A 20,797-nucleotide genomic window follows, 5' to 3' on the forward strand; every position below is an offset into this window, starting at 1 on the left:
AGCCACCAGGTCATATCAGTGTGGCCTCTTAACCACCAGGTCATAACAGACGAGGTGGTGGATGATATAGTAACTGACCCAACCTGGCAGGAGGACATACAGAGCGAGGACAGCAGCACACAGGGGGAGGGAGGTGTAGCACCCAACAGGCAGGAAGAAGCAGTGTGGTGGCCGCAGACAGAAGGCGGGTAACCGTTCCCCGTAACACCAACACGACGGAAGTTGCCAGTCCAACTGTTAGGTCTTCCTGAATCAGGTTGTTTTTTAAAGACTCTGCCGATAACCCCAAAAAGGCCATTTGCACCACATGCCAGGCCAGCATCAGCAGGAGTAGCAAAACTACCAGCCTGACCACCACCAGCATGATCAGGCACATGGCAGCAAAGCACCCAACTTTGTGGGCCGAACCCAGGGTCCAGGAACAGTGTCTGTGGGTGACACCACTGCTTCTTCCACTGTTGTGCGTGCAAGCCAATCCCTTGTCCATGGTGCATGTGAAGATACCCCCTGCCCTTCACCTGTCTTTGCACATGTAAGGGGGTCACGGTAGCTGTACTGAACCCCTAGGGATTTCCTGGTGTACAGTGTACCAAATGTGTGTGTGTATGTGTATACAGTATGTTAGCGCTATATAAAAATAAAGATTATTATTAAATAAAGATTATTATTATTATTAGCACCATCAGCGAGCACGTCCACGTCCTTGTCCAAGCGCAGCATTCAGTTGTCCATACCCCAGTCCTTAGAATGCAAACACACAGCCAACAGCCCACAGGCCACACTACTAAATTCACACATTTCACAACTGCTTGCACTCGAAATGTTGCCTTTAAGGCTTGTGGAGACGGAAGTTTTCTGCAACCTGATGTTGGCAGCTGTCCCTCGGTACTCTGTCCCCAGCCGCCACTATTTCTCCCGGTGTGCCATCCCTGCATTATACAAGCACATGTCCCAAAACATTAGCGGTGCCATCACCAATTCAGTTACTGGGAAAGTCCACCTAACCATGGACATGTGGACAAGTGCTTGTGGGCAGGGATGCTACATCTCGCTGATGACACACTAGGTTAACATTGTGGAATCCCGGACCCAGTCGGACCTTGGGATGGAACACGTCTGTTATGATAAGGTAATTCAGTACCACAATGGACATAGAAGTCAGAGCACATACAGTGACCTGACAATAACCCAGAAACATAGAACGAGCTCTGAGACGTGGGAACTCTGCTGACCGCAATCCCTAATCCTCTCCAACCACACTAGAGGCAGCCGTGGATTGCTCCTAACGCTCCCTATGCAACTCGGCACAGCCTGAGAAGCTAGCTAGCCTGAAGATAGAAAATAAGCCTACCTTGCCTCAGAGAAATACCCCAAAGGAAAAGGCAGCCCCCACATATAATGACTGTGAGTTAAGATGAAAAGACAAACGTAGAGATGAAATAGATTTAGCAAAGTGAGGCCCGACTTTCTGAACAGAGCGAGGATAGGAAAGGTAACTTTGCGGTCAACACAAAAGTCTACAAAAACCACGCAAAGGGGGCAAAAAGACCCTCCGTACCGAACTAACGGCACGGAGGTACACCCTCTGCGTCCCAGAGCTTCCAGCAAGCAAGAAAACAATATTAAGCAAGCTGGACAGAAAAAATAGCAAACAAAATAGCAAAAGCAGAACTTAGCTATGCAGAGCAGCAGGCCACAGGAACAATCCAGGAGGAAACAGGTCCAATACTAGAACATTGACTGGAGGCCAGGATCAAAGCACTAGGTGGAGTTAAATAGAGCAGCACCTAACGACATCACCACATCACCTGAGGAAGGAAACTCAGAAGCCGCAGTACCACTCTCCTCCACCAACGGAAGCTCACAGAGAGAATCAGCCGAAGTACGACTTGTGACCACAGGAGGGAGCTCTGCCACAGAATTCACAACAGTACCCCCCCCTTGAGGAGGGGTCACCGAACCCTCACCAGAGCCCCCAGGACGACCAGGATGAGCCATATGAAAGGCACGAACAAGATCGGGAGCATGGACATCAGAGGCAAAGACCCAGGAATTATCTTCCTGAGCATAACCCTTCCACTTAACCAGATACTGAAGTTTCCGTCTTGAAACACGAGAATCCAAAATCTTCTCCACAATATACTCCAACTCCCCCTCCACCAAAACCGGGGCAGGAGGATCAACAGATGGAGCCATAGGTGCCACGTATCTCCGCAACAATGACCTATGGAACACGTTATGTATGGAAAAAGAATCTGGAAGGGTCAGACGAAAAGACACAGGATTAAGAACCTCAGAAATCCTATACGGACCAATGAAACGAGGTTTAAACTTAGGAGAGGAAACCTTCATAGGAATATGACGAGAAGATAACCAAACCAAATCCCCAACACGAAGTCGAGGACCCACACAGCGTCTGCGATTAGCGAAACGTTGAGCCTTCTCCTGGGACAAGGTCAAATTGTCCACTACATGAGTCCAAATCTGCTGCAACCTGTCCACCACAGTATCCACACCAGGACAGTCCGAAGACTCAACCTGCCTTGAAGAGAAACGAGGATGGAACCCAGAGTTGCAGAAAAACGGCGAAACCAAGGTAGCCGAGCTGGCCCGATTATTAAGGGCGAACTCAGCCAAAGGCAAAAAGGACACCCAGTCATCCTGATCAGCAGAAACAAAGCATCTCAGATATGTTTCCAAGGTCTGATTGGTTCGTTCGGTCTGGCCATTAGTTTGAGGATGGAAAGCCGAGGAAAAAGACAAGTCAATGCCCATCCTAGCACAAAAGGCTCGCCAAAACCTCGAAACAAACTGGGAACCTCTGTCAGAAACGATATTCTCTGGAATGCCATGTAAACGAACCACATGCTGGAAGAACAATGGCACCAAATCAGAGGAGGAAGGTAATTTAGACAAGGGTACCAAATGGACCATCTTAGAGAAGCGATCACAGACCACCCAAATGACTGACATCTTTTGAGAGACGGGAAGATCTGAAATAAAATCCATAGAGATATGTGTCCAATGCCTCTTCGGGACCGGCAAGGGCAAAAGCAACCCACTGGCACGAGAACAGCAGGGCTTAGCCCGAGCACAAATCCCACAGGACTGCACAAAAGAACGCACATCCCGCGACAGAGATGGCCACCAAAAGGATCTAGCCACTAACTCTCTGGTACCAAAGATTCCAGGATGACCAGCCAACACCGAACAATGAACCTCAGAGATAACTTTATTCGTCCACCTATCAGGGACAAACAGTCTCTCCGCTGGGCAACGATCAGGTTTATTAGCCTGAAATTTTTGCAGCACCCGCCGCAAATCAGGGGAGATGGCAGACACAATTACCCCCTCTTTGAGAATACCCGCCGGCTCAGATAAACCCGGAGAGTCGGGCACAAAACTCCTAGACAGAGCATCCGCCTTCACATTTTTAGAGCCCGGAAGGTACAAAATCACAAAGTCAAAACGGGCAAAAAACAGCGACCAACGAGCCTGTCTAGGATTCAACCGCTTGGCAGACTCGAGATAAGTCAAGTTCTTATGATCAGTCAAGACCACCACGCGATGCTTAGCTCCTTCAAGCCAATGACGCCACTCCTCGAATGCCCACTTCATGGCCAGTAACTCTCGATTGCCAACATCATAATTTCGCTCAGCAGGCGAAAACTTCCTGGAAAAGAAGGCGCATGGTTTCATCACCGAGCAATCAGAACTTCTCTGCGACAAAACAGCCCCTGCTCCAATCTCAGAAGCATCAACCTCGACCTGGAATGGAAGCGAAACATCTGGCTGACACAACACAGGGGCAGAAGAAAAACGACGCTTCAACTCTTGAAAAGCTTCCACAGCAGCAGAAGACCAATTGACCACATCAGCACCCTTCTTGGTCAAATCGGTCAATGGTTTAGCAATACTAGAAAAATTGCAGATGAAGCGACGATAAAAATTAGCAAAGCCCAGGAACTTTTGCAGACTTTTCAGAGATGTCGGCTGAGTCCAATCATGGATGGCTTGGACCTTAACAGGGTCCATCTCGATAGTAGAAGGGGAAAAGATGAACCCCAAAAATGAAACCTTCTGAACACCAAAGAGACACTTTGATCCCTTCACAAACAAAGAATTAGCACGCAGGACCTGAAACACCGTTCTGAACTGCTTCACATGAGACTCCCAATCATCCGAGAAGATCAAAATGTCATCTAAGTACACAATCAGGAATTTATCCAGGTACTCTCGAAAGATGTCATGCATAAAGGACTGAAACACTGATGGAGCATTGGCAAGTCCGAATGGCATTACTAGATACTCAAAATGGCCCTCGGGCGTATTAAATGCAGTTTTCCATTCATCGCCTCGCTTAATACGCACAAGATTATACGCACCACGAAGATCTATCTTGGTGAACCAACTAGCCCCCTTAATCCGAGCAAACAAATCAGATAACAACGGCAAGGGGTACTGAAATTTAACCGTGATCTTATTTAGAAGGCGGTAATCTATACAAGGTCTTAGTGAACCATCCTTCTTGGCCATGAAAAAGAACCCTGCTCCTAATGGCGACGATGACGGGCGAATATGCCCCTTCTCCAAGGACTCCTTCACATAACTCCGCATAGCGGCGTGCTCAGGCACAGATAAATTAAACAGTCGACCTTTTGGGAATTTACTACCAGGAATCAAATCGATAGCACAATCACAATCCCTATGCAGAGGTAGGGTATCGGACTTGGGCTCATCAAATACATCCCGGTAATCAGACAAGAACTCTGGAACCTCAGAAGGGGTGGATGACGAAATAGACAGAAATGGGACATCACCATGTACCCCCTGACAACCCCAGCTGGACACAGACATGGATTTCCAATCTAATACTGGATTATGGACTTGTAGCCATGGCAACCCCAACACGACCACATCATGCAGATTATGCAACACCAGAAAGCGAATAACCTACTGATGTCCAGGAGCCATGCACATGGTCAGCTGGGTCCAGTACTGAGGCTTATTCTTGGCCAAAGGCGTAGCATCAATTCCTCTCAATGGAATAGGACACTGCAAGGGCTCCAAGAAAAACCCACAACGCCTAGCATACTCCAAGTCCATCAAATTCAGGGCAGCGCCTGAATCCACAAATGCCATGACAGAATAAGATGACAAAGAGCAGATCAAGGTAACGGACAAAAGAAATTTTGACTGTACCATACCAATGGTGGCAGACCTAGCGAACCGCTTAGTGCGCTTAGGACAATCAGAGATAGCATGAGTGGAATCACCACAGTAGAAACACAGCCCATTCAGACGTCTGTGTTCTTGCCGTTCAACTCTGGTCAAAGTCCTATTGCACTGCATAGGCTCAGGTTTATGCTCAGATAATACCGCCAAATGGTGCACAGATTTACGCTCACGCAAGCGTCGACCGATCTGAATGGCCAAAGACATAGACTCATTCAGACCAGCAGGCATAGGAAATCCCACCATGACATCCTTAAGGGCTTCAGAGAGACCCTTTCTGAAAATAGCTGCAAGCGCACCTTCATTCCATTGAGTGAGTACTGACCACTTTCTAAATTTCTGACAATATACCTCTATCTCATCCTGACCCTGACACAGAGCCAGCAAATTTTTCTCTGCCTGATCCACTGAATTAGGCTCATCATACAGCAATCCAGGAAAAACGCATCGATATTACTTAATGCAGGATCTCCTGACGCAAGAGAAAAATGCCCAGTCCTGAGGGTCGCCACGTAAAAAAGAAATAATGATCCTAACTTGTTGAACTGGGTCACCAGAGGAGCGAGGTTTCAAAGCCAGAAATAGTTTACAATTATTTTTGAAACTCAGAAATTTAGTTCTATCTCCAAAAAACAAATCAGGAATAGGAATTCTTGGTTCTAACATAGAATTCTGAACCACAAAGTCTTGAATATTTTGTACTCTTGCCGTGAGCTGATCCACACATGAAGACAGACCTTTAATGTCCATCGCTACACCTGTGTCCTGAACCACCCAAATGTCTAGGGGAAAAAACAGGCAAAACAGAGTGCAGAGAAAAAAAAATGGTCTCAGAACTTCTTTTTTCCCTCTATTGAGAATCATTAGTACTCTGGGCCTCCAGTACTGTTATGATAAGGTAATTCAGTACCACAATGGACATAGAAGTCAGAGCACATACAGTGACCTGACAATAACCCAGAAACATAGAACGAGCTCTGAGACGTGGGAACTCTGCTGACCGCAATCCCTAATCCTCTCCAACCACACTAGAGGCAGCCGTGGATTGCGCCTAACGCTCCCTATGCAACTCGGCACAGCCTGAGAAACTAGCTAGCCTGAAGATAGAAAATAAGCCTACCTTGCCTCAGAGAAATACCCCAAAGGAAAAGGCAGCCCCCACATATAATGACTGTGAGTTAAGATGAAAAGACAAACGTAGAGATGAAATAGATTTAGCAAAGTGAGGCCCGACTTTCTGAACAGAGCGAGGATAGGAAAGGTAACTTTGCGGTCAACACAAAACCCTACAAAAACCACGCAAAGGGGGCAAAAAGACCCTCCGTACCGAACTAACGGCACGGAGGTACACCTTCTGCATCCCAGAGCTTCCAGCAAGCAAGAAAACAATATTAAGCAAGCTGGACAGAAAAAATAGCAAACAAAATAGCAAAAGCAGAACTTAGCTATGCAGAGCAGCAGGCCACAGGAACAATCCAGGAGGAAACAGGTCCAATACTAGAACATTGACTGGAGGCCAGGATCAAAGCACTAGGTGGAGTTAAATAGAGCAGCACCTAACGACATCACCACATCACCTGAGGAAGGAAACTCAGAAGCCGCAGTACCACTCTCCTCCACCAACGGAAGCTCACAGAGAGAATCAGCCGAAGTACGACTTGTGACCACAGGAGGGAGCTCTGCCACAGAATTCACAACACACGTCCTCCCGACGCCAAGGATTACGGACCCTACGTCAATCAGGGTTGCCTCTACAGCGCCTGCACCTCATCCCCCTCTTCCGCCTCCATCTCCGAAATGACCACATCAGTCACAAGCTGGAAACACTGCAGCACTGCCTCAGCCAAGCACCAACTGGCTGTGGTGAAGCAAATATGCTTAGATGACAAACCGCACAATGCTAAAGAGTTGTGGACAGCTCTGAAAGAGCAGGCAGATCTGTGGCTTACACCGCTGAACCTACAGCCAGGCATGGTCGTGTGTAACAATGGCTGGAACCTGGTGGCGGCTCTGAGGCGAGGCGAGCTCACACACATACCATGCCTGGCCCATGTGCTTAACCTCATGGTTCAGCGGTTTCTCAAAACCTACCCGGAGCTGCCGGACCTGTGTGCCCGTTTTAGAAAGTCAGCTACAGCTTCAGCTGTCCTTGCCGTGCTTCAGCAGTGTTTGCAGCTTCCGGCTCACCGACTGGTGTGTGATGTCCCCATGAGTTGGAACTCTACACTGCAGATGTTGGAAAGGATTTGGGAGCAGGAGAGGGCAGCTGTTGACTACCAGCATGAGCAAGGCCATCTTTATTCAGTACAGACTTCACACATAAGACCTCAGGAGTGGACATGGATGTTAGACATATGTACCATCCTATATTACTTTGAGGACTCCACCAAGATGGTGAGCAGTGATGATGCCATAATTAGCGTCACCATCCCGCTTCTCTGTGTTCTGAAATTCTGTCTGCTCACAATCAAAGAGGATGCATTGCAGGCGGAGCATGATGAGATGGAGCAAGGAACCATACAGGGTGATTACACACAGCCCAGCCTCATCTCATCCCAATGTGGATTGTTTGACAATGAGGAAGAGGAGGAGGAACAACAGGAGCTACTTTCATGCGCTATAGAAGGTACTACAAGCACAACTGTCATGCCGTCTGTTCAGCGTGGATGGCCTGAGGACAGGGAGGAGGAGGAGTGCATGGTCAGTTGTCCTCTTGGTGAGGACACGGAAGTCTTGCCTGTTAGGCAGTCTGGCACGCATGGCTGAGTTTATGTTACACTCCCTTTCCCGTGACCCTCGCGTTCTCCAATTTTGGGTTCCAGTCATTACTGGTTGGTGACACTTCTAGATCCACGCTACAAGGAGAACTTTCTATCTCTTATTCCAGAGGCATACCAGTCTACTAAAATGGGGCAGTACCTTGTTCCGGAATTATAAAAAAAAATTCCCATCTGAAAATGCTGGCGCAGAGGTCACAGTTCATTGGACAACCAAGGAGTACAGGCAAGAGAGACACAACTCCAATCCAGCAGAGGAAGGGAAACACTGGCAAAGTTCTGGGAGAGTTTTCTCAGGCCCTCCCATCGTACTGGCCCTGAGGCGCGGGCTACTCTCACAAAGAGTGCAAAGTTTTGGAAGATGCTGAGGGAGTACCTTGCTGACAGTACCAACGTCCGTCTGTGATTCCTCTGTGCCTTATAATTATTGGGTATCCAAGCTGGACACGTGGCATAAACTGGCTCTCAACACCTTCGAGATCCTGTCCTGCCCTGCTGCTATCGTTTTGTAAGAGCAGGTTTTTAGTGCCTCTGGTGGAATTATAACTGATAAGCACATCCGCCTGACAACTGAAAATGCTGACAGGCTGACTCATTAAAATGAACAAGGACTGGATTGGGCCAGACTTCTCAATACCACCGAATGATAGCAGCGTAACATAAACTCAAATCCAGTGTATTTTTTTGGGAGCTCTATTCCCATGCACCTCTTCATACCCACACATGGGTATACATTCCTGATTTTGGCTATTTGCTGTTGTCTTCCTCCTTCTCATTCTCATCCTACACCACCAGATCACCAGGGTGACCGTGGTCCGTGATGCAACACCCACATCATTTTTTTAAAGGGTGTTTATGTTGCCCATACCAAAAAAATGCTTATACAGTATGTTCATGTATACCCCCCAGGGGTAAATGTTTGTCAGCCCCTACACTTAGTGCATGGGCATTACAAGTATAGGAGACCCGCTCCTTTCTAATGGGAACATTTTTTATAAGGTCCTCCTCCACGTCTCGTCAAAGGGGTATTGTGGTGCGCCCAAATGTGTGGAGCTCTTGCATTCACTGCATAGGCATACAGTATGGGTGCCCCAAACCCTTTTGGGTCTCCGCCCCCTGTTGGGACCCCCAGTATGGAGTGGGTTGCTTTCCCACGGAACCTTCCATCCCCTGGTATCTCTCGACCAGTCCGACCAGTTCATTCCGGACAACCCAAGTCTGTACGGATCTCGACAAGGAGTGCACAATCCGGTCCATCACTACCTGTTCTACCATCTGAGCAGGCGTAGAGGACTCTGGCTGCAGCCTCTACTGGACCAGGTGCAACAGGTCAAACAATTGGAAGCACGGTGGTTTGTCCATGTGATACGCCCAATGGTGAACCCGCTGTGCCCTGAGAGTCATTGTTACTCTCAAGTATGCAAGAAACTCCATTTTTAGCTTGCCATACTCTTTAACGTCCTGCAAAGCTAAATCATAGTATGTTTCTGGGGTTCCCCTGTCAAGTATGGTGCAGGTACCTGTGCCCACTGCTCTGGCAGCAATTTCTCCCTCTCGGTGACTCTTTCAAATACCATTAGGAAACCATCTGCATTGTAATTCTCCATTGTAGATTCTTCAGCCTCAGCAATGAGGTTCTCCACTGCACGTTGTTCAGCTTCAGCAATGAAATTCTCCACTGCAGTTTCTTCAGCTTCAGCACTGAAATTCTCCACTGCAGGTTCTTCAGCCTCAACACTGCAATTTTACACTGCAGGTTCTTCAGCCTTAACATTGCAATTCTCCATTGCCAGTTCTTCAGCCTCAACATTGCAATTCTCCACTGCAGGTTCTTCAGCTGCAACACTGCAATTTTACACTGCAGGTTCTTCAGCCTCAACATTGCAATTGTTCACTACAGGTTCTTCAGTCTCAACACTGCAATTTTACAGTACCGCTCTTCAGCCTCAACACTTCAATTCTCCACTGCAAGTTCTTCAGCCTCAACACTTCAATTCTCCACTGCAGGTTCTTCAGCCTCAACACTGCAATTCTCCACTGCAGGTTCTTCAGCCTCAACACTTCAATTCTCCACTGCCAGCTCTTCAGCCTGAACACTGCAATTCTCCACTGCAGTTTCTTCAGCCTCCACACTGCAATTTTACACTGCCGGTTCTTCAGCCTCAACACTGCAATTCTCCACTGCAGCTTCTTCAGCCTCAACATTGCAATTCTCTACTGCAGGTTCTTCAGCCTCAACACTGCAATTTTACACTGCAGGTTCTTCAGCCTCAACACTGCAATTTTACACTGCCGGTTCTTCAGCCTCAACACTGCAATTTTACACTGCTGATTCTTCAGCCTCAACACTTCAATTCTCCACAGCAGGTAATTCAGTCTCAACACTGCAATTCTCCACTGCAGGTTCTTCAGCCTCAACACTGCAATTCTCCACTGCAGGTTCTTCAACCTAAACACTGCAATTCTCCACTGCAGGTTTTCAACCTCAACATTGCAATTCTCCACTGCAGGTTCTTCAGCCTCAACACTGCAATTTTACACTGCAGGTTCTTCAGCCTCAACACTGCAATTCTCCACTGCAGGTTCTTCAGCCTCAACACTGCAATTCTCCGCTGCCATTTCTTCAGCCTCAACACTGCAATTCTCCACAGCAGTTTCTTCAGCCTCCACACTGCAATTTTAAACTGCTGGTTCTTCAGCCTCAACAATGCAATTCTCCACTGCAGGTTCTTCAGCCTCAACATTGCAATTCTCCACTGCAGGTTCTTCAGCCTCAACACTGCAATTTTACAGTGCCAGTTCTTCAGCCTCAACACTTCAGTTCTCCACTGCCGGTTCTTCAGCCTCAACGCTGCAATTCTCCACTGCAGGTTCTTCAGCCTCAACATTGCAATTCTCCACTGCAGGCTCTTCAGCCTCAACACTGCAATTCTCCACTGCAGGTTCTTCAGCATCAACACTGCAATTCTCCACTGCAGGTTCTTCAGTCTCAACACTGCTTTTCTCCATTGCCTGTTCTTCAGCGTCAACACTGCAATTCACTGCACAGTTAAACAGTATAGGCGTACCAACTTCCTAATAATGGGAACATTGCTTTCAGGTGGCCCTCCTGTACATTTCTTCAAGAGGTATTGGGGTGCGTCTAAATTTGGGGCAGGTGTTGCATTCAATGCATAGGCAAACAGTATGGGAATACCAACTTCCTAACAATGGGAACATTGCTTTTAGGAGGCCCTCATGTACATCTGTTCAAAGGGTTATTGGGGTGCATCTGTAAGCAGGTGCGTGAATGCAGTAGCGCAGGGATTGCAGAACAAAGCTGTATAACAATGCTATTTAATTTTTAACAAGAAGGATGACAATGTCTCCTCGCAGGGAGCTAATAAACAATAAACAAGGGAAGTAAAAGGGTTAACGCAACAGTCTGGTATTGAAACGACAGTTATCGTTGTTTTATCTGGGCCTCATCCACATACAGTCTGATGGCAGCTGGAGCACTGGCAACGGCCGGCGTGGTGTCCTGTGATGAATTACAACAAATCAGGGTCCAGCTTCTGGCAGCAACAGGCGGTCACCGGTTTTGCCCACTGAGCCCCTAGTCCCTAAATCTGTACAGCCAAAGTGGGGAGCACTGCAGGAGTCTCTGTCTCACATGTGTGCTGCTGCGCATCTATCAGCAATGGGGAACGCACCTCAGAGTCCTGCCACTGGCACCCGCAAATCCACGCGAGCACTGCACTCTGCTTGGCCAGGTGGAGCTCTGAACACTCACTGGCTCACTGGAGCGTTCTCCTAAGCTCTGCCGGGGCACGTCTCGGCGCTGCCTCTGTCGCAGCAGAGCGTGCCACACACCTCTCTCTAATCTCACTGCCAGTGGTAAACTGTGACCTCTTTCCTGTGCTTCCTGCTCACTGCCTGGCTTAGCCACACCACCTATCCCCGAGTCATGGAACCTGTTCGGTTGCCCATTCTTTCCCCCCCGGTAACACTGGTCGCAGCCTGGACAGTTCCGGACCCAGCATGAAGCAGGTACCTGCAGCCTGATCTTCCTCCTTACACGTCCAAATTTGGGGCAGGCCTTCCATTCACTGCATAGGCAAACAGTATGGGAGTACCAATATCCTAATAATGACAACATTGATTTCAGGTGGCCCTCCTGTACGGCTCTTCAAAGGGGTATTGGCGTGCGTATAAATTTGGTGCAGGGCAGGCCTTGCATTCACTGCATAGGCAAAAAGTATGGGAGAACCACTTCATAATACTGAAAAAAACATTGTTTTCAGGAAACCCTCCTGTACATCTCTTCAAAGGGGTATTGAGGTGCGTCCTAGTTTTTGGCAGCCCAGCCACTCACTGCATAGGCAATAATAGTATAGGAGACCCACTGTTTAATAATGGGAACAACAAAGCATAGCCGGCTGATGGATGAATAGTAAAGGCTGCCTGATGGCCCTATAAAAATAGACTTTGTGACTTTCAGAGACCCTCCTTCATAAATGAAACAGGATGTGTCTGATGATGTGTCACACACCACATGGCCAGATAAGGTTGTAAAATGTTAAAATTACATTTCCCAGTGAATGCATTTGTCTTGGTTGAAAGCAATGCTAAAGTTTAAAAACGCATCAAAAACACTACATGTGAACATAGCCCAAGGTGTGGAGGAGCATTTTTGTTTTTGGTTATTTATTTTGCCTTACATACAAGTCATTACCCTGGAAAGGATGTTCCTTAACATATTTCCCAGGAAAATCTATTTTGGCTTCGTTTTTGTATGTTTTATTGTGAGTCTGTAAAAGAGGCATAAGACTCTGACAACATTGTTCACAGCAGTGACTTGGGAGTCAGAAATGCTTCCAGGGTTCTTCCCCATGATGTTCCCATGTCATTTGAGCACTGTTCCCATCAATTTCCGCAATTTCTAGTCTCTCTAAAGAGCGCCGGGGGGCTCCAGTAAAAATGCTCGAGTTTCCCATAGATTTACATTGGGCTCGTTGCACTGGTTGAGCACCAGCAACGAGCACCCGAGCATTTTAGTGCTCGCCCATCACCAGTTGTTACCGACATCTGGTGAGAATTTCATGTCAATAGCACCTTTAAAAATTTATTTACTTATAAAATTGATGGCATGTTCACTACTTATTTCACCCGCTGTATATCCAATAATATCAATGGTAACATAGTAACATAGTTAGTAAGGCCGAAAAAAGACATTTGTCCATCCAGTTCAGCCTATATTCCATCAAAATAAATCCCCAGATCTACGTCCTTCTACAGAACCTAATAATTGTATGATACAATATTGTTCTGCTCCAGGAAGACATCCGGGCCTCTCTTGAACCCCTCGACTGAGTTCGCCATCACCACCTCCTCAGGCAAGCAATTCCAGATTCTGACTGCCCTAACAGTAAAGAATCCTCTTCTATGTTGGTGGAAAAACCTTCTCTCCTCCAGACGCAAAGAATGCCCCCTTGTGCCCATCACCTTCCTTGGTATAAACAGATCATTAGCGAGATATTTGTATTGTCCCCTTATATACTTATACATGGTTATTAGATCGCCCCTCAGTCGTCTTTTTTCTAGACTAAATAATCCTAATTTCGCTAATCTATCTGGGTATTGTAGTTCTCCCATCCCCTTTATTAATTTTGTTGCCCTCCTTTGTACTATCTCTAGTTCCATTATATCCTTCCTGAGCACCAGTGCCCAAAACTGGACACAGTACTCCATGTGCGGTCTAACTAGGGATTTGTACAGAGGCAGTATAATGCTCTCATCATCTGTATCCAGACCTCTTTTAATGCACCCCATAATCCTGTTTGCCTTGGCAGCTGCTGCCTGGCACTGGCTGCTCCAGGTAAGTTTATCATTAACTAGGATCCCCAAGTCCTTCTCCCTGTCAGATTTACCCAGTGGTTTCCCATTCAGTGTGTAATGGTGATATTGATTCCTTCTTCCCATGTGTATATCCTTACATTTATCATTGTTAAACCTCATCTGCCACCTTTCAGCCCAAGTTTCCAACTTTTCCAGATCCATCTGTAGCAGAATACTATCTTCTCTTGTATTAACTGCTTTACATAGTTTTGTATCATCTGCAAATATCGATATTTTACTGTGTAAACCTTCTACCAGATCATTAATGAATATGTTGAAGAGAACAGGTCCCAATACCGACCCGTGCGGTACCCCACTGGTCACAGTGACCCAGTTAGAGACTATACCATTTATAACCACCCTCTGCTTTCTATCACTAAGCCAGTTACTAACCCATTTACAAACATTTTCCCACAGACCAAGCATTCTCATTTTGTGTACCAACCTCTTGTGCGGCACGGTATCAAACGCTTTGGAAAAATCGAGATATACCACGTCCAATGACTCACCGTGGTCCAGCCTATAGCTTACCTCTTCATAAAAACTGATTAGATTGGTTTGACAGGACTGATTTCTCATAAACCCATGCTGATATGGAGTTAAACAGTTATTCTCATTGAGATAATCCACAATAACATCCCTCAGAAACCCTTCAAATATTTTACCAACAATAGAGGTTAGACTTACTGGCCTATAATTTCCAGGTTCACTTTTAGAGCCCTTTTTGAATATTGGCACCACATTTGCTATGCGCCAGTCCTGCAGAACAGACCCCGTCGCTATAGATTCCCTAAAAATAAGAAATAATGGTTTATGAGGGGCGATCTAATAACCATGTATAAGTATATAAGGGGACAATACAAATATCTTGCTGAGGATCTGTTTATACCAAGGAAGGTGACGGGTACAAGGGGGCATTCTTTGCGTCTGGAGGAGAGAGGGTTTTTTCACCAACATAGAAGAGGATTCTTTACTGTTAGGGCAGTGAGAATCTGGAATTGCTTGCCTGAGGAGGTGGTGATGGCGAACTCAGTCGAGGGGTTCAAGAGAGGCCTGGATGTCTTCCTGGAGCAGAACAATATTGTATCATACAATTATTAGGTTCTGTAGAAGGACGTAGATCTGGGGATTTATTATGATGGAATATAGGCTGAACTGGATGGACAAATGTCTTTTTTCGGCCTTACTAACTATGTTACTATGTTACTATCTATTACATTACTTAGTTCTCTTAGTACTCGTGGGTGTATGCCATCCGGACCCGGAGATTTATCTATTTTAATCTTATTTAGCCAGTTTCGCACCACTTCTTGGGTTAGATTGGTGACCCTTAATATAGGGTTTTCATTGTTTCTTGGGATTTCACCTAGCATTTCATTTTCCACCGTGAATACCGTGGAGAAGAAGGTGTTTAATATGTTAGCTTTTTCCTCGTCATCTACAACCATTCTTTCCTCACTATTTTTTAAGGGGCCTACATTTTCAGTTTTTATTCTTTTACTATTGATATAGTTGAAGAACAGTTTGGGATTAGTTTTACTCTCCTTAGCAATGTGCTTCTCTGTTTCCTTTTTGGCAGCTTTAATTAGTTTTTTAGATAAAGTATTTTTCTCCCTATAGTTTTTTAGAGCTTCAATGGTGCCATCCTGCTTTAGTAGTGCAAATGCTTTCTTTTTACTGTTAATTGCCTGTCTTACTTCTTTGTTTAGCCACATTGGGTTTTTCCTATTTCTAGTCCTTTTATTCCCACAAGGTATAAACCACTTACAGTGCCTATTTAAGATGTCCTTAAACATTTTCCATTTATTATCTGTATTCTTATTTCTGAGGATATTGTCCCAGTCTACCAGATTAAGGGCATCTCTAAGCTGGTCAAACTTTGCCTTCCTAAAGTTCAGTGTTTTTGTGACTCCCTGACAAGTCCCCCTAGTGAAAGACAGGTGAAACTGTACAATATTGTGGTCGCTATTTCCTAGATGCCCGACCACCTGCAGATTTGTTATTCTATCAGGTCTATTAGATAGTATTAGGTCTAAAAGTGCTGCTCCTCTGGTTGGATTCTGCACCAATTGTGAAAGATAACACTGGGGAACACAATTTTTTAGGAGTTAGGTCAGACAACTGTTCTTAACTAATTTTTGGATGCTGAATCCAGAAATGATCTCAGTTTTTCACGTCAAGTTTTTGAACTATAGGATTTTTGTCTTCTCAAAAATATGTAAACTACTGTACCTAAAAAGTGTTTTTTTTTTTTTTTAAATAGTACAAATAGGCATTTACGACGAGAGGAAGAAGGAGCAGACATGATCTGAAACAAAGGAAATATGTACATATGTAAATAAAACACTGAGATGGAAAGTTACAAGCTTTGAAAACTAACAAAGAAAAAAATCATAAAAGATATATAAATTACAACTAAGCGTCCAATGTAAAGAGAAAAGCTATCACAAATCCTACTATGATAAATTTTTGGTGTAAAGATATTGATAATTATGACGTATTGGGAGCTGCACACACCTCTCACCACACTGTCTCAGTTGTGACTAGTCTTACAAGTTGCCACATAGCTCTATATGAGTCGAATTGTAATCAGATAACAAGTCTTATTACAGATATCAGTGCAATTGTGCTTCTCTGGCAGGTAAGTTGTGGAGGAAAAACTTGACGTGCTAGAATAAAACTGAGTACATTTTTGGAATCAGCATGCCAATTTTAGTATAAATCAGCTCAAAAACCTAACTCAACAGAAATTTTTTTTCAAATTGTTCCCCAGTGTAATTTTTCTTGGTTATTAGCAGAAACCTGTTGCCTTTATGGGTCTCACAGGTTTCTGTTTCCCAGTTAATATCCGGGTAGTTAAAGTCCCCCATAACCAGGACCTCATTATGGGTTGCAGCTTCATCTATCTGCTTTAGAAGTAGACTTTCCATGATTTCTGTTATATTTGGGGGTTTGTAACAGACCCCAATGAGAATTTTGTTACCATTTTTCCCTCCATGAATTTCGACCCATATGGACTCGACATCCTCATTCCCTTCGCTAATATCCTCCCTTAAAGTGGACTTTAGACAAGACTTTACATAGAGACAAACCCCTCCTCCTCTCCGATTTTTACGATCCTTTCTAAACAGACTGTAACCCTGTAAGTTAACTGCCCAGTCATAGCTTTCATCTAACCATGTCTCGGTTATTCCCACTATGTCAAAGTTACCTGTAGATATTTCTGCTTCTAGTTCTTCCATCTTGTTTGTCAGGCTTCTGGCGTTTGCGAGCATGCAGTTTAGAGGATTTTGTTTTGTTCCAATCTCCTCGCTGTGGATTGTTTTAGAAATGTTCTTACCTCCCTTCTGAGTATGTTTTCCTGGGTCTTCTTTGTTCGAGTCTAATGTTTTTCTTCCCGTCCCCTCTTCTTCTAGTTTAACGCCCTCCTGATGAGTGTAGCGAGTCTTCTGGCGAATGTGTGTTTCCCAGGTTTGTTGAGGTGTAGTCCGTCTCTGGTGAGGAGTCCATCGTACAAGTAATTCACACCGTGGTCCAGGAATCCGAATCCTTGTTGTCTGCACCATCGTCTTAGCCAGTTATTCGCATCAAGGATCCTGTTCCATCTCCTGGTGCCATGCCCGTCTACTGGAAGAATAGAAGAAAAAACTACTTGTGCATCCAGTTTCTTTACTTTCTTCCCCAACTCTTCAAAGTCCTTGCAGATTGTCGGTAGGTCCTTCCTTGCCGTGTCATTGGTGCCAACATGTATCAGAAGAAATGGGTGGACGTCCTTGGAGCTGAAGAGCTTTGGTATCCTATCGGTCACATCCTTGATCATCGCACCTGGAAGGCAGCATACTTCTCTTGTGGTTATGTCCGGTCTGCAGATGGCTGCTGCTGTGCCTCTCAGTAGTGAGTCTCCCACCACAACCACTCTTCGTTGCTTCTTGGCTGTACTTTTTGCTGTCACTTGTTGCTGTGTGCCCTTTTCTTTTTTGCTTGCTGGTATTGCTTCATCCTTAGGTGTGCCATCTTCATCCTCTACAAAGATTTGATATCGGTTCTTCAGTTGTGTGGTTGGTGATTTCTCCATCGTCTTCTTGCTTCTTTTGGTCACATGCTTCCACTCATCTGCTTTTGGAGGTTCTCTGGCACTTTTTTCACCTTCTGTGACCAGTAGAGATGCTTCTGTTCTGTCTAGGAAGTCTTCATTCTCTTTGATGAGTTTCAAAGTTGCTATTCTTTCTTCCAGACCCCACACCTTTTCTTCTAAAAGGGCCACTAGTCTACACTTCTGACAGGTGAAATTGGATTCTTCTTCTGGTCGATCTGTGAACATGTAACACATGCTGCAGCTCACCATGTAGGTTGTCACATCTGCCATGTTGCTCCTAGATCCTGCTGACTTGCTATGTGTTTTCCTTCTTGTGTAATCTACTCAGCCAAGCTTTCTTGCAATAATGTCCTACAGGCAAAAATTCGTGCGCCGTAAGGCACGCGGTTTGGTGATGCTTTCCAAGCAGCTGGTCCCGGCTGTATCCAACGATCTTCTTGCTGAGTTAGACTCTTTGCTTTTCCCAGAAGGCACCTGGAGAATGCAAATTATCCTCCTCAAGCTTGAATCCCTGGTTTGGTGATGCTTGCCAAGCAGCTGGTCCCGGCTGTACCCAACGATCTTCTTGCTGAGGGAGACTCTGCAAGATCAGGGGGTATAACCTAATGGGCCTAGTCCTATATGGCAGCCCTCTTTCATTTTATTTTTATCACAATGAGTAAGGCGGCACGACCGTTGAAACGCGTATGATTTTAATGCACTTTAAGCCTGTGACTGTCACTGGTATGAATCACCCGTTTTTGTGTCTATGGATATGAAGATGGACTTTGGATTTATGTGCTTTTAACGAATATGGAATAAAAGGTATTTTTTATGGACATCACCCACGCTGGACTTCTGCTTTTTCCTTCAAACCACTTGCAGCACTGCATGATCCGTGCGCTGGGCCTGAGAGGAGGTGAGCTGATCTTCGTTGCTTTTTCTTTAATGCAAATTATTCTCCTCAAGCTTGAATCCCTGGTTTGGTGATGCTTTCCAAGCAGCTGGTCCCGGCTGTACCCAACGATCTTCTTGCTGAGGGAGACTCTTCGCTTTTCCCAGAAGGCACCTGGAGAATGCAAATTATCCTCCTCAAGCTTGAATCCCTGGTTTGGTGATGCTTTCCAAGCAGCTGGTCCCGGCTGTATCCAACGATCTTCTTGCTGAGTTAGACTCTTTGCTTTTCCCAGAAGGCACCTGGAGAATGCAAATTATCCTCCTCAAGCTTGAATCCCTGGTTTGGTGATGCTTTCCAAGCAGCTGGTCCCGGCTGTACCCAACGATCTTCTTGCTGAGGGAGACTCTGCAAGATCAGGGGGTGTAACCTAATGGGCCTAGTCCTATATGGCAGCCCTCTTTCATTTTATTTTTATCACAATGAGTAAGGCGGCACGACCGTTGAAACTCGTATGATTTTAATGCACTTTAAGCCTGTGACTGTCACTGGTATGAATCACCCGTTTTTGTGTCTATGGATATGAAGATGGACTTTGGATTTATGTGCTTTTAACGAATATGGAATAAAAGGTATTTTTTATGGACATCACCCACGCTGGACTTCTGCTTTTTCCTTCAAACCACTTGCAGCACTGCATGATCCGTGCGCTGGGCCTGAGAGGAGGTGAGCTGATCTTCGTTGCTTTTTCTTTAATGCAAATTATTCTCCTCAAGCTTGAATCCCTGGTTTGGTGATGCTTTCCAAGCAGCTGGTCCCGGCTGTACCCAACGATCTTCTTGCTGAGGGAGACTCTTCGCTTTTCCCAGAAGGCACCTGGAGAATGCAAATTATCCTCCTCAAGCTTGAATCCCTGGTTTGGTGATGCTTTCCAAGCAGCTGGTCCCGGCTGTACCCAATGATCTTCTTGCTGAGGGAGACTCTTCGCTTTTCCCAGAAGGCACCTGGAGAATGCAAATTATCCTCCTCAAGCTTGAATCCCTGGTTTGGTGATGCTTTCCAAGCAGCTGGTCCCGGCTGTACCCAATGATCTTCTTGCTGAGGGAGACGCTTCGCTTTTCCCAGAAGGCACCTGGAGAATGCAAATTATCCTCCTCAAGCTTGAATCCCTGGTTTGGTGATGCTTTCCAAGCAGCTGGTCCCGGCTGTACCCAACGATCTTCTTGCTGAGGGAGATGCTTCGCTTTTTCCAGAAGGCACCTGGAGAATGCAAATTATCCTCCTCAAGCTTGAATCCCTGGTTTGGTGATGCTTTCCAAGCAGCTGGTCCCGGCTGTACCCAATGATCTTCTTGCTGAGGGAGACTCTTTGCTTTTCCCAGAAGGTACCTGAAGAATGCAAATTATCCTCCTCAAGCTTGAATCCCTGGTTTGGTGATGCTTTCCAAGCAGCTGGTCCCGGCTGTACCCAACGATCTTCTTGCTGAGGGAGACTCTGCAAGATCAGGGGGTGTAACCTAATGGGCCTAGTCCTATATGGCAGCCCTCTTTCATTTTATTTTTATCACAATGAGTAAGGCGGCACGACAGTTGAAACGCGTATGATTTTAATGCACTTTAAGCCTATGACTGTCACTGGTATGAATCACCCGTTTTTGTGTCTATGGATATGAAGATGGACTTTGGATTTATGTGCTTTTAACGAATATGGAATAAAAGGTATTTTTTATGGACATCACCCACGCTGGACTTCTGCTTTTTCCTTCAAACCACTTGCAGCACTGCATGATTCGTGCGCTGGGCCTGAGAGGAGGTGAGCTGATCTTCGTTGTTTTTTCTTTAATGCAAATTATCCTCCTCAAGTTTGAATCCCTGGTTAGGTGATGCTTTCCAAGCAGCTGGTCCCGGCTGTACCCAACGATCTTCTTGCTGAGGGAGA

The sequence above is a fragment of the Ranitomeya imitator genome, chromosome 1 (genome assembly GCF_032444005.1).
Source record: "Ranitomeya imitator isolate aRanImi1 chromosome 1, aRanImi1.pri, whole genome shotgun sequence".
Lineage (NCBI taxonomy): Eukaryota > Metazoa > Chordata > Amphibia > Anura > Dendrobatidae > Ranitomeya > Ranitomeya imitator.